The following is a 13,331-nucleotide window of genomic DNA, read 5'->3' on the forward strand; positions in this document are numbered from 1 at the left end:
ACCATGTTGTTGAGGTAAGCAGCTGTTAAATACACTTTTATCACGATTGACTAAATTAGATGTATATCCTCATTCTGCACCTTTCAGAGCTATATTACTCTTCTGGAAGAGAAGATTCAGGTCAAAAGGTTAGGAAAATGTCACATGTAATCTCACATAAAAATAGTTTATTACATTCAGTAATAGGAAACATGAATTTCCGTGGACGTCATCCTTGCTTTGCTCCAAAAATATATGTGTGAATCATTTTTTGTGGAGAATGAATCACTCTAATTCTATTGAGGATGAATTTCCTGTGTCATATACACTCTCCGTTTTAGGTTTGATTTGTCTGGCATGCTGAGCTGGCTCAATATCAACACGGCACTGACTATGCTTGAATTACTCAAATGGTTAGAGACAGTCTTGTTCAAGTCACACAATGAAACAAAGAAGTATGTAAAACAAGAGGCTTTGATGCCGAAAGAACAAGAAGATTCACATCATTAATTTAGCAGGCAGCACTTTGAGCCATCATGAGAAACTTTATGAGGATCATAACATGGAGTCGAGGCCATAAACATGGAATCCAGTAGTACATTACAGTGATTGGTCCACTTTAGATCAATTCATGGTCATTAGATCCATCGGTGTGATTAAGCAATGATATAGAAAGCCAAAAAAAAAAAAAAAACCCAGCCTTAATTTAATGCATTAACTGACTAGAAACCTCACAGAGGCACCTGTTGTGGTGCCATTTGAAAGGCAGTGAGACGATGAAACAATAGTGGGTCCCCTGTGAGCCCATGCTGAAGTGCCAGCATCATTACCACGCACACTCACACAAACAACAAGACTATTAAGAGTGATTACAAGAGCTGTCTTTCTCTGTCTCACTGATCTTTGGCTATGGAGAGAGCGAGAGAGGGGCTGTAATCACCTCCCTCATAATTCAGGGTGGCTGCCAGCAACCGTATGGCGCTTCCTGCTTGACATCAATAAAAATAAACGCAGGGACGGTGTTTTGTTGAACACGGTCCAAATAAATAAGTGTCAATCTGACAACCTCGGCTTGAGGATGGCGATTTAGACCTCAAAAATGATTAGCTGAAGTATAATAATCATTGCTGTGAACGTCTGTGTTGATATATTGTTAGAGAAAAGTCTTGACAGTCTTGACAACCTCTCATTTCGTTCTTCTGTACGGGTGTGTTGCAAGCAAAATAACTTGTGATGGTAACTTGTGAGCAGTTGAAGGTATCATGAATCGTACTATACAATAATGAAGTATATTTACAATAGACATTTCTTTTTCTTTGTCCGCCATCTTGGGTGGATTGTCAAATACGACTGAATGAATTCAAGGTGCACTTTTTCATTATGTAAAATGCAAGTTATAAGCGCTTTGGGTTTCTTCTCATGATATTCTTAGCACTGTATTACAGAGCCTCAGTGACCTTTGCAAAAATAAGAAAAATACAGACTTTCGTGTGCACATAAGAAACCATTAAACGTAGAAAATAGGACAATGCACACTGAGTCACCTATTGCGTATTGCGGCATCAGTCTATGTTGCGGTGTTTCTTGGCCATCACAGAGTATGCGCTAAAGAGATCTAAAGCTTTGAAATATGACATACTGCCCTGATAAAAGCCACATTTTGAACATTTTTTACAGTACCAGTATTTTTATTATAGACCCTTAAACTTGGCAAATAGGACAATGCACACATTGCACCCATTCCGTGTCATTGTTTCTTTGCTGCCAAAGAGGATGTGTTAAATTGGACATTAGGCTTTGATATTAGAGGTTCTACCATATTGGAAAGCCAAATTTTGAGCAAGTAGATCTCTGTTAAATCATGTGCATCTATGCACTCGTTTTATTCGTAGTAAGATAGCAGTCATGCACAGGAAGGAAATACACATGCGCATAGTTTCTCAAGGGCACAAAATGTTTCTTGTGTGCACTCAAAAGTCTGTATTTTTATTATTTTTTATTGTAGGAGCTCTGTGTGTTGTTTATATTTACAGGTGACTGTACTACATGCCAAATACAAAGCTGAAAATAATCCTGTATGAACAATTTATGTTAAATATGGTCTGAAAATCTAATGAGAGGTTTGGAAATTTGAACCTGGAAAAATTGGAAATTTCAAAATAGAAAATGTAGGAACTGGGTATGTAACGATGCAATATTATTTCGATATTAAAAAAAAAAAAGACAAATGAAAAATGTTGTACATTTTAAAGTTAAATTATTCTATCTAATGCACTTTGAGAGTTCAAAATTAAGAGCTCCAACCCATAATCTTAACTATGAAAACCTAAATCTAATCTAGTGAAATCTAGTAAATCTAGTGAAATGCTGTAATCATCTGCCGCGAAAATAAAGCATAACTAGTGGCCGTTGCATTCCCAAACACATGCTAAACTCAGCACATGCAATAAACGAGTTCACTGCATTCATTCACTGCGAACTGAGCTGTTCAGAGGCACAGAAAACACTGGATCACGAGCTGATTGCCTAAACGTGCACGCTTCGTTGTAAAATGCGCAGCGAAAACAGACTTCATGAAGGGATTAAGCCATACTGTGCTTTCGGTTTTAGTTAGTTTGACAGATACTATGTCAAAGCATAATGGGCCTAAACACAACTTTTCATATTAGAATAAAAAGTTTAAATATATTTTAATAGGGTTGTCAGGATACCATAAAAATGACTTACGATATACCAGTTGAAGTATCACGATTAGGGATGGGAATCGAAAACCGGTTCTTGTTGAGAACCGGTTCCCAGTGTTTCAATTCCATTTTGCAAACGATTCCCTTAACGATTCCAGTGGGCACGAATGACGTCATCACGCGCATTGCGTAGCTTACGCTCAGTCAATAAGCACTGGCGCCTAAGCGGAACAAACGCTCAAAAGTCTGGTAGTATTTCACCAAAAAAGACGAAAATAGGGCAACTTGCAATACTCGCAGCGTAGATATTTCCTCAAAGGGAGGAAATACCACTAACATGCTAAAACATTTGCGCACACAGCATGCAATAACAATAAAAGAATGTTGCGTTTTCGATCCGCTCCGGACCCAGCAGCGGCAGCAGCAGCAACAACGTTAGCCTGTCCTCGGCTAATAAAGCTGCAGGACTCATTCATTCCCATTATATATTTTCTAGGGAGATGACAAAGATTCTCAGCCCTAAGTACAAAGCCCCAAACAGAGACAGTTTAACTATGCTAATCAACAATTTGTTGTCCCTTTTCTTCCAGATGAGAATCGATAAGGGAATCGATAAAGAATCGAATCGTTAAGCAGAATCGAAAATGGAATTGGAATCGTAAAAATCTTATCAATTCCCATCCCTAATCACGATACTGAGTAGTATCACGATACCATGCAGTATTCATTCATTTAAAATTCAATTCTACAAAATGAATCAAAATTTCATTAATAAAAAGATGTAAATGAAAACAGACAAGATTTTTCTCTGAATACTTCATCAATGTGAATGAATGGCTGGCTACTGTTATCCATTAAAAATCATGTTCAAAACTCATCTGAGCACTGCACAGAAGCTTTATGGAGTGACATTTAGATGTGGTATTTATAGACCTTTTTCCTGAGTAAACGATGAGCGCCGCCATTACGAATTCTAACGTCAGATTGAATGCTTTTCTGTTCCGGTTTCCATAGGAACCCATTCAAATAGCCTCCATATGTTTTTAATGTAGCTAACGTCCGCTGATTCGTGTCATCTACACACTCATTAAAGTGAGGCACTGACAAATGACGGTCATTGCGACATTGCCAAGTGATGGCGCTATGGAGCCATGTGCTTTTTAAAAACATTTTAATAGGTTTAACATTAGTTTATTAGCTCGGAATATACCCTAATTTGACTAGAAACAATGCAGACCGGAAATGCAAAGCATTCTTTCAGTTAAGAGTCGGACTTACTTCCGTGTTCAGGAAAAACGTCTATACATTTAGACTGTACTTAGGATTGCATAAATAATGGTATAAGATTAATGTTTTAAATACAAAACTCTGAATATGATGGGAAACTTAAAACCGCCAGCAGGTGGCAACAGTGTTCATGATTGAATCACTGAGTCGTTCAAACGATTCTTTCAAAATGTCTGAATCATTCAGGAGTGAATCAAATGACTGTTTTCAGAATGCCTTAGTGAATCAGTGATTCGCCCAAACCAACGCGCATTCGGATTCGAACACAGAAACGAAACAAAAACATCTTGCTCGTCTTGCTGAAGGAGCATTTTTTGCTCGCATATCTTGAAATTTCCAAGTTATCATCTTGTATATTAAAACGTATTGATTTATAATGTTGAAAAAAATATATATACAATGATTGATAAGAACCAAGAGTAAAGCCACTATGTTAATGAATGGAATTGCATTCCTGCTCGCAAAGATGCTTCCAGAAACTAATTATTACACGTGTTCTAAGAGTGGGTAAATAAAAAAACACTTTGGGAAACACTGAATACCATATAAAGCGTAGAGACAGCCTGTATTACACAAAGCACAGTAGAACGACATTTTAGCAATCAATTTATAACGTAATGTTTCTGCTGGCCTGCATGTGAACGTTTTAACGTGTTCCTGCCGTGCATACAACATATCTCACGGTACTACCGTGTGGACGATAGTACCGTTTCAAAAATGCAATAGCACCGCGGGTATTTTTAAGCTTTAGTATCGCGATACTACCGTAGTAGGCTACCGGTGTACCGTGCAACCCTATATTTTAAAAACTGCACTTTTTGCCCGGAAGACCTATCGTTTCATATCGATAATATCGGAACAGATAATACTGTTACATAGGAACCCTGTTTTATATCCTGGCCACGAATTGACAATTTTTCCCATGACTTACTAATATGTCAGCACAATTTATAATTTTTTCCTTCGCTCCATTTTTGTGAAACTGTGGGTACGTTTTACTAAACCCTGTCCACAATTTCATAAAACTATGTCCTTTTTGCATAGTGAGAAGACCTATAATGCTGCTGTTATGAATAAAAGGTGACAGGACTGGGATGGGGATATAGCATATTTACAACGAGGGTGCAAAATCATTCAACGAATACAAACGGATAAGTAAATTGTGCCCACAATGTACTTAAAACAAGATAACGAATATGTGTCTGATTTTTACAACCTATTTTGGGTTTATTTTAGGCCATATAGTAATATATAATATAGCTATACAACTACTCAGAAGGTTAGGTTAAACATTTAACCCAACTGCTGGGTCAAAACAACCCAATTGCTGGGTTTGTCCATATTTTGCCCAGCGCTGGGTTGTTTTTAACCCAGCATTTGTACACACACACACACACACACACACACACACACACACACACACACACACACACACACACACACACACACACACACACACACACACACACACATGTTGGGTTTACATGTTTTATGGGGACATTCCATAGGCGTAATGGTTTTTATACTGTACAAACCGTACTTTATATCGCCCTACACCTACCCTACACCTAAACCTAGCCCTCACAGGAGATTGTGCTACTTTTACTTCATCAAAAAAACTCATTGTGCATGATTTATAAGCCTGTTTCCTCATGGGGACCTGAGAAGTGTCCCCACAAGGTCAAAATCTACTGGTATTCCTATCCTTGTGGGGACATTTGGTCCCCACAACGTGATGAATACCAGGTGCACACACACACACACACACACACATATATATATATATATATATATATATATATATATATGCACACATATATATACATATGTATACAAATATGTATTTTTCACAAAGAAGGGAATCCTACAATGCATTGTAAGCTATGTGAAAAAATCCCAACTGAAACAAAATGAAAGACATGTTCATTATACATAAAGGTATATAAAGGTGCTGTCACATTTACTATGAAAAAGTTTCCTGCACAGATTTTCCTTGAGTTCAACATAAAGCTGCTTGCTAAAGAAGTGACTTCTGTGTGAACGGTGCCTCATGCTGGGTTCAGCCTGTTGGGTCATTTCATTGGGTTGTTTTTAAATATGTTTTACCCAGGTGCTGGGTCGTTTTTCTGTAACTCAGCTGCTGGGTCATTTTTACTGTCGATACAAATGTTTAACCTCCTTAAATTATTACTGCATAAATAGGAAACCGTCTGTATGTCTCACATTTTCCTTTTTCGTTTAAAGGTACGTCACAGCTAACGTCTGCTTGGAACGCTAGCCTTATACAAACCCAGAATTCACTGGATCTTAAGTGAACGTGGGAGGTGAAACTTCCACGGTTGCGCCGGCGCAACGTTCACTTCGCTGTTATATGTAACAAAGTTTCCGTGCTCTCCACTGACTACAATAGGAGCTCTATTGACCTAATGCGCCATTGTTGCAGAAGTGGTCGCGCTATGCATTTGACGGGTTGAAACTTAAGTGTCTGACAGAAAAAAATGGCACGAGGTAAAGCTGTTTTTGATGTAAACTTAAAGTAATTTAATAAACTGGAACAGCCTACACTGTAAAAAAGATTTCACTAGTTTCAACTTAAAAACTTAAGTTCAGCAGCTGCCTTAAAATTTTAAGTTAAATCAACTTAAAACTTTAAGTTATTTCAACTCACGGCAATAAAATTAATTAAAATGATTTGTACTTTTAAGTTGATTTAACTTATGAGTTGAACGTATTTGTAGTTTTATGTTAATTTAACTTAAAAATGTTAAGGCAGCTGTTGAACTTATGTTTTTGAGTTGAAACTGGTGACAACTTTTTACAGTGTACTGATAGCAGTTTTCTTAAAACAGATTCCCATTGGCAGCTCTTTTTTGCTCCTGTCACGTCCTAAATCATCACACGTTCTGTTATTTAGGATTTTATAATAGTAAAAGACTAACTTGACAAATAAAACATTTGGTTTTTGTCCTATATTATATAAAACAGATTTTAGAGTGTATTTTTTATTATTTAAAATGAAAAAACTTCAATAGGTTGACTGACCCAGCACGATATAAAAAAGCAATGCAGCAAATGGGTTAATGTATAAAACCAACAAGCTGGGTCAAAATAACCCAGCATGTGTTCTGTCCAATATTTATCAGTGCTGGGTTGCCAAATAACCCAGCATTTAGAGTGCATATTGACAAGTGACCTATAAATGTAGAAGAGCTTTTTGTAGGGATTATATCAGGTTCCATTTTAGTTAGAATGCTGCATAGAAGGAAGCCACCTAGGTAGCAGGCAGCAAGGTTTCAGCAAGAGTTGTAGAAGTGAACTGTGCACCGTAATTTTTGATAGTGAGCCATTTCACTTTCATGTTCACGGCAGGTTTTCCTGTGGTACTAAACAAGACATTACACTTCTAATCTCTGGAGATACAACAACAGATGTTTGTGTTCTTCAAAGTACAATTTACAGTTTGCATCATATTACATCAGAGCTCATCTGTGGTCCAAACTTCCAATTCGAGCAGTTTGAGTAAGGAGAACATTATGGCAACCTTGCAAAAAAGATCTGCTCTCATGCGAACGAAAATAAAAAAAAACCTGACGGCTTGCATCTGGCTGTGTAAAGCAGCAGAAAAATGCATACATTATCATGAAAGCCTGAGCAGACTCCTACCAGCTTGCTGTTAGCGGTGGGTGTATCGCACGCGCCTCCCCAGAATAGGGTCTGAGGGTGCTGGGCTCATGCAACTGAGCACACATCACTACTACAAGACAACATCAGAGCCAGACAGACGGGTGCTGCTCAGTGGGTGGTCTGGACACATTAGCTAACAGAGCATTAGTCAAACAAGTCTCCCACCATCTCGCTCTCTTTCCAAACTCAGCCAGAAGGAATGAGGGATCAGATCACACCTCTATCTCCCCCCGACAGCTCCATTCTCTTTCTCTTCTCGCTTCTTGTTCCAAGTATCTTGTTGCTTTCACTGCGAGGGTCCTGGCGATCGACATGCTGTGATGGGATGACAAACAACTCAGCAGCCTTAATCAAAGGGTACATCATTTTTTAGACAGACAACAGGCAAAGGCAAGGCAAAGGGAGTGAATTGTGCCTTCAAATTATGCATATTAAAAAAAAATAATAATCAGAATTTCACATGTGAGTAAAGCAGAACACACTGTAGGGTTCCTGTTAGAGAAGATGATTGTTCATCAATGCACAAAAACAGCTTCTGAAATTAATAAACAGAATATGAAATATATGAGTCACAGGAGTAGTTAACTTTCAGAACAAAAATTTACAGATAATGTACTCACCCCCTTGTCATCCAAGATGTTCATGTCTTTCTTTCTTCAGTCGTAAAGAAATGATGTTTTTTGAGGAAAACATTTCAGGATTTCTTTCCATATAATGGACTTCTATGGTGCCCCCGAGTTTGAACTTCCAAAATGCAGCTTCAAAGGGCTCTGAATGATCCCAGCTGAGGAAGAAGGGTCTTATCTAGCGAAACGATTTGTTATTTTCTAAAAACATTCACAATTTACATACCTTTTAATCTCTACACAGAGTACACACAGAGCTCAACAAGACTAGCATTTGAGGTTAAAAAGTATATAAATTGTAATTTTTTTTTAGAAAATAACCGATCGTTTTGCTAGATAAGGCCCTTCTTTCCTCGGCTGTAATAGTTTAGAGCCCTTTGAAGCTGCATTTTGGAAGTTCAAACTCGGGGCACCATAGAAGTCCATTATACGGAGAGAAATCCTGAAATGTTTTCCTCAAAAAACATAATTTCCTTACAACTGAAGAAAGAAAGACATGAACATCTTGGAATGACAAGGGGGTGAGTACATTATCTGTAAATTTTTGTTCAGAAAGTGAACTATGGTAAAATGGTAAAAACCATTGGACTGGATATCATAATCTGTATATTAACAAACACTCATTATCACTACACTGAATATATGGAAGTAGAATTAAAATGTAGTTGAATTCAAATAAGTTCTTACATCTTCAATTTATAATTAGAATAGCATTTGAAAGTCTTTGAATGTTAGCTTGACGAAGACTTGTTTGACAGCTCTGAAAAGAGAAGAGTGAGTAGTCAACATATTCACCTGTAATGGATCATTGCTTGAAATGTTTTGCAGGATTAGATGCAAACGCATGTAGTTTTCTTTTGGGAATTAAGCAAAGATATTTTTAAAGGCAGTTCTCATCCTCAGTAAGAGGCTTATCAAAAAATCTCCCCAATCAGACGATACATTTCAAAAGAAGAAACCGCTTTTAAACTTCTGAAGCAATTATGTGTCTGGCCTCAGAAGTCAAAAATATTGAATCTGCCTAAAACTAACATGTTTTAAAAATCTGAAAAATTGAAACCATCTACATTTGTCAGGGTTCTAAAGCCATTTGCCAATTTTCAGCAACGTTGCCTTAGGGAAATAAATTGCGCCTAAAGCTTCTCCGTTTTCAGCTGTAGAATTGAGATTTTTCTCTCTACAATCATGCAGCAGATATATTTTAGAAGGCATTCACCCCTAAAAATGGATAATCTTCTGCAAACTGAATTCAGGAACAAAATGTTTAGACCCTTTTAGAGACATCAGTTGCTGTCGACGGTGATCATTTAGCAGTCCATTTCATATGGTAATAGCAACAGGAGTTTTTCAAAGCATATTGGACACTTTCAGCTGAATTCTTATGCAATTTCTATATCCATTCCAATTTCATAAAACGCTCGACGTACAGAGCCCACCTTTAATTTAAGCTCATGTTTCATCTCGGTACTCTTTTTAACCCCTGCGAAATATAATAACAAATAATTATATATCACACTGAATCTTGCATGCTAATCAGAATAAAACCAAAGCTTAGCATGAAAAATACAGGCTTTAGGCAATAGGCATTCTTACATTTATTTTACTTGTTATATTATTCAGATGTACTGCAATTAGGATCACCATATGGATAAAATACATTTCACTCAACATTCTGTGAACTTCATTCAAAGTATGTCTGTGTGTGTGTGTGTGTGTGTGTGTGTGTGTGTGTGTGTGTGTTTAACAAACTCTGCATTTTTAAACTCTCACTTGTTTTGAAACTGCAGCTCAAGCTCTGAATTTATGATTTGACATGGATAAGTACAGTCCAGCAATTATCTTTACACCATTATCCCCTCTCTCCCGCTGCTTCCATAGTAAAGTTAATGCTCATGCCAGCAGGAGGCCTGAACTCGTTGGGAAAACTTGCTGACCTCTGCTTCATTTCCATTATTCGTTGCCAAAGAACGGACTGTGCTCCCCGATAAGATCACACTAGCTTCCCCTCCTCTTACCTACCGTCCTGCTCTGACCCTCCTCTTTGCCCTTCACCTCTCTCTCAGATTTAATTAACAGCGGTAAGCAGGGTTCACTTGGGTTCAGGCAGCCTAAATCTAAATGAAAGCGAATTGCTTCTCTACTTCTGTGCTTCCTCCACCTTTTCCTCCTATATTACAGCCCACAGATAAAGCAACACCCTCCATACTCATCTCACATGGCACCAACTAGGCAATTACCTTTCCCAGCTGCTCCCCTCTGGTTCCTCCTGGTTAGTGTACCATGGTTCCTTTTTCAAAGTCAATCCCTACTTCGAAATAGCTCTCAGACTCCAATATGACCAAGAATTTGTTTCAGTGTTGGGGAATCTGCTTTAGCTTGTCAAGCTACTCACAGTTAAACTAGAGTGAACTATTTACTTAAAGAGATAGTTTTCCCAAAAAAGAAAATTCTGTCATTAATTACTCACACTCATGTCGTTCCAAACCTGTAAGACCTTTGTTCATCTTTGAAACGCAAACTAAGATATTTTTGATGAAATCCTTTCTGACCCTGCATAGACAGCAGGACACGTTCAAGGCCTAGAAAGGTAGTAAGGACATCGATAAAATAGTCCATGTCACATCAGTGGTTCAACTGTAATGTTATGAAGCTACATGAATACTTTTTGTGCCCAATAAAAACAAAAATAACGACTTTATTCAACAATTTCTTCTCTTCTGTGTTAGTCTTCACAAGAGTACCCAGACATGTTTCAGGAGCTGGCGTTCTGACATAAAATATTCATCTCTCAGTTCATCGTCTGTATATTCTGGTTCAAATAAGTGAGACAAAAAAAAAAAAAAAGTCATTCTCTGTTGAAATCGTCAGACATGTTTATGAAGACTTTTTTATGCAACCTGGTCTTATGATGAAAACGTAACTCTGGGAACTTTTTCGCAATATGCTTTATGACATATTCTATGTGAAATGTCCACTAGGTGGCGCTAAAAGGATGAACGTACCTATGGTATGTTTTGTGACATTGGTTTCATAGCTGTCACCACAGTTTTGACTTGAAATGTCCGTTGAGTGATGCTATAAGGTGCGTTCATGCCATATCGGAATTCCCGTATTTACGAGATTCCAACTTGTAAAAAGCGTTCACGGCCTCGTAGAACTTGTAATTACAACTTGTGAACTGAGAGTCTTCTGAGAGCTCTGACTTGTTCCACATGACCGCTGTACCACCTGACCAACGTAGGCTCTGTGTAGGCGTTGATAGTGTTAGATAGTGCCATAGAAAAGGCATAATTCTGAGTCCGAGGATGTGAACAGCTCCGATTAGAACGTCATGTATTGTCATCTAGAAATTACGGTAATCACTATATGGCATGAACGTAGCAGAACTCCAATGCTCCATGACGTTTTAAAATAACGTACATCTGCACTACAATTAAACCTACCTGATAGTATGGACAAAAGCGAATGAAACGTAAAAACGCAATCACAAGCGTGCTGTTTTAGCTTGTTTTTTCGATCTCTCATCTTTCAGCTCAGTCATGTTTTTCACAGGTTTGTACCCAAGGATTCCACATCCTAAGTCCAATTCCATGTCACCTAAGCTACCAAGCAAGCTTGTTACATCCGGAAAGTGAAACATATGGAGTTGTAACTAGAAAGGATACCGCTGTAGCTGCCTATTAGAAACCTAAACCTACCCCTTACAATAATGCAAAAACAGTACTTATTGAGCTGTAATCATAACTGTGTATGAAAACGATTACAAGTGCTCGCTGTTTTACCACCTCTAGTGTTCATTTCTGTTAAAAACGGCAGTGATATATACTTCCTGGTACGTATTTCTTGTCTTGCGAAAAAGTTCCCAGAGGTAAGTTTTCATCGTGAGACCAGGTAGGTTTTATGTACTCTTGTGAATGGTGGCGGAGACTGATACGAAAGTATAAAAATTGTTGAATAAAGTCATTATTTTTATTTTCTTTGAAAAGTCCTTACTAGAGTTCCTATCTGGGTCTTGAACGTGTCAGTTGCTGTCTATGCAGGGCCAGAAAGCTTTTGGATTTCATAAAAAATATCTTAATTTGTGTTCCGATGATGACTACTGTCACCCTACTGAAAAGTGAGCAAGCAATGTTAGTAGCCTTGCTCGTACCTTCTCGCAAACACTGATTTATTCACTATTTCCCCTGTTCTCGTATTGCTATGAGGGGAAGGTTTCAAGTCTTGCTCACATGAACCTTTTAAGGTTTGATCCATCAAACTTTTCATCCACCCTGGGAAAATTTCCATTGTGCACCATCTCTGTATTCAGACCACCTCATTAAACCCTACACTATCGCTGGTGAAACCTCAGAAGCATCACTAAGCATTGGGGCTGGTGCCGCCACTGGTCTGCTTTAAAGCGTAAAGATAAATCAGATTTTAAAAGGCCCACATGGGGAACCAGAGACCAGGCCAAAGCCTGCAGATTAAAATTGAGCTGTAAAATCACTTTGTTTCGCTGTGGGCTGCCGTGGATTTGGCTCCACGCAGTACATTTGCTGTGGGTAATTGGGCTCTCTCCGCCACTGTATGTAATCTCCATAAACACAGTGCTTTGGCCCCTCAGGAGGAAGGCGGGACGTTTTGTTGTTGCCGGAGGAGAGAAGGTGCCATGTCTCTATGCATGCTAACTGATGTGGAGGACAACCTGCCTTGCGTGATTGCCTCTTGTCCTTGATTGTGCGGTATGAAGTGGCTTTTTGGCTTAATTGCTATACAGTTAGCTTGTTTTTCCTGCGCTGAAAGAAGAAGAGAAACTATAACATTCCTTGACTACTCAGGCTCCTGCGCAATTCCTTTCACCAGTTTGCTGTGACTTGTACCTTATTGAAAATCACAGCTGAAAGAATGATGAGATATATTCTGTTTAAGGATCTCAAAACAGCTCTACTAGTTTGACAAAACAGTCAAACTCGTTTCAGCATTGACAAGAGCATTCAGCATGCCACAAAAAAGGCTGAATTGTATCCAATGATCTTACTACCTTTGCAAGTGATAAAAACAGAGTAAATTCCAATTGGTATAAATGGAA

General features: G+C 38.2%; 1 protein-coding gene across 1 annotated transcript in view; it reads left to right on the plus strand.

The window, feature by feature from the left end:
- LOC141292045 (transmembrane protein 132C) overlaps positions 1–13,331 on the plus strand; it is a 190,801-nt gene that overhangs the window by 21,923 nt on the left and 155,547 nt on the right. The window lies entirely within an intron of this gene.

Source organism: Garra rufa, chromosome 19, assembly GCF_049309525.1.
Source record: "Garra rufa chromosome 19, GarRuf1.0, whole genome shotgun sequence".
NCBI classification, from domain to species: Eukaryota; Metazoa; Chordata; class Actinopteri; order Cypriniformes; family Cyprinidae; genus Garra; species Garra rufa.